Source organism: Gossypium hirsutum, chromosome A06 (genome assembly GCF_007990345.1).
Source record: "Gossypium hirsutum isolate 1008001.06 chromosome A06, Gossypium_hirsutum_v2.1, whole genome shotgun sequence".
Taxonomy (NCBI): Eukaryota; Viridiplantae; Streptophyta; class Magnoliopsida; order Malvales; family Malvaceae; genus Gossypium; species Gossypium hirsutum.
Window position 1 is genome coordinate 39,747,126 of NC_053429.1, and position 2,330 is coordinate 39,749,455.

A 2,330-nucleotide genomic window follows, 5' to 3' on the forward strand; every position below is an offset into this window, starting at 1 on the left:
GGGCTTAAGTATGATATTAATACACTTTATGCTTGACCAAGACTGGTCTGACTCGAAATATGAGCCTAAAACTTTACCAAAGCCCACTCATTTTATAAATTGGGTAGCCCAAGCCCATTTTAGGCTTGTCCATGTTATTTTTTTATTTTTTAGAAAAATATGTATGTGATTTTTAATTAATATTGAAATTTAAATATTTATATTATTTTTAATTAACATTTTTAATATGTTTATATTATAGTATTAATTATTATTATAAAATTATTATTTTTTGTTATAAATTATATAATATAATATATTACAAAATTAGAGAGCCCGACCTATTTTCTAAACGAGCTTAAACCCTCCTAAATTTTAATTTTCAAGCTTAAACGGCAGTCCGACCCATGAATAAGTCTATTTTATAAGTTATAAATATTTTTATTTTGAATGTAATAATTAATTTTATTTTACATGATTACTTTAAATCACTAGTGGCTTTTATTTTGACTTTTTAAGTTAGCTTAGATCATATTAGGTTCAATCTCAAATGTACTTTAATTAGCTAAGGTTTGTTTTACCAGCTCAATAGATCGCTTTTAAGTTATTTGTTTGAATTATTTCGAGTATAAATAATTTTAGTTCAATCTATTTTGATTTGTGTTCAAATTCGAGTTAGATAATTTTATGTTATCGAGATTTTTATAATTAAATTAGGTTTGAAATCAAATTAATCAAATTGATTATTCAAATTTGAGGCATGCTTAACCATTATCATCATTCCCATCACCACTAAACATCTTTTAACTTGAAATTTTATTTTTTAACATCATGTTTGCCTCAATGGAATTGCTATGCAGTTAAATCCAAATTCTGAGGGGACTACCATTCCATTTTTTTGTTCAAATAATTTCACAGAGTATGAGATCTTCATTCCTGCTCCATTCGTTAAAAATGTTGAATGGTTAGTCGACACCTAGCCCATGTAATGGTTATTCAATAAATACAAGGAATAACTTATAATTTTTTCATTCCTAGCATACCCCTCACAAAATCACAAATTTACGAGCTTCTATTAGGCAAAAACCTGGGACGTTCTTCTTTCACCATTTTCTTCCAAACTTTCACTTTTCATCTGAGGGAAAGAAAGCTTAGAACATCGAATTCGTTTCCAGGTAAGCATCAATTTTCATAGATAAGATTCAAGCTTTTTGAAAACTAAACAATATAGGTCTTGAGTTTGATTTGAGTTTTTGAGTTTCTTTTTTCCTTAAACTGTTCAAGAACTTGAAAATTGAAAATTATCAGAACATCAAATTCGTCTCCAGGTAAGCATCAATTTTCATAGGTAAGATTCAAGCTTCTTGAAAACTAAACAATATAGGTCTTGAGTTTGATTTGAGTTTTTGAGTTTCTTTTTTCCTTAAACTGTTCAAGAACTTGAAAATTGAAAATTGTCAGTCTTTGATGCTTGGAAAGTGAAAACTTGAAAATTGTTATTTACATGTTTTTAATTTTCGTTTTGTGTTTAATCTGAGATGAAAATGTAAATATTGTACTGATATGTTTTTCTAAATCCAAAAATTAGGGCTTCGAATTGCATTATGCTCCCTTTAAGTTGTTTTGTTACTATTTTGCTTTTAAGAATTTCCCCTTAAGCTGAACTGGTTACTTAGGACCTCTATCTGTATGTAATAGTTGGTGCTTTGAATTCCAACTTGGAACGAAGGCAAGGTCAGCTTAATTCTTTTACTTTTTTTCTTTTCAAAATTCAATAATTTTGCTATTTGGTTTGTGTTTAGATTTGTTTCATGTTCCAAGCATATATGGTGCTTCATCTTGTTTGACTATGTAATGCAACTGCTAATTATACTACAAGACGTTTACGACAAGTTCTTATCCATAATCATGTTAGATATGCTATGGCTATTTAAATCATGAATCATGATCGATAAAAATGAGACGAATAAATGATGCATTTCTTGATGTTCAGGTGAAGCAGTATAACTAGCATGATGTGGAGTCAGGGAAACTGATTACTATATTTAGTGCTTCAGACTACCCACAATTTCGAGCATCTTCATGATATTCATTACTTTATTTGTTGTCCTTCAAGATTTAAATGTTTGGTTTCTGCTTTGATCTTGACAACAAATGACAAATTATGTACATGTTTTGGCTTAAGTTTCATCCACAACATCCTTTTGAATATTTTCTATGGATATGTACCTAGATTTTATATTACTGTTACTTTTTTGTGGTTATGTGGATGTCTTTTGATATCACTGAAGTGTTTTAGGAGGTTTGAATGCCTTTCATAATGGAAATAAAAAGTTGTTTTGTTTCTTGGA

The 2,330-nt window shown here is 28.7% G+C and overlaps 1 long non-coding RNA gene across 1 annotated transcript; it reads left to right on the forward strand.

Moving 5' to 3' along the window:
* Positions 1-795: 795 nt before the first annotated feature.
* On the forward strand, positions 796-2,330 carry LOC107962930 (uncharacterized). The gene is made up of 2 exons (XR_001701825.2): positions 796-1,154; positions 1,973-2,330. It is a non-coding gene; the product is annotated as an uncharacterized lncRNA (long non-coding RNA).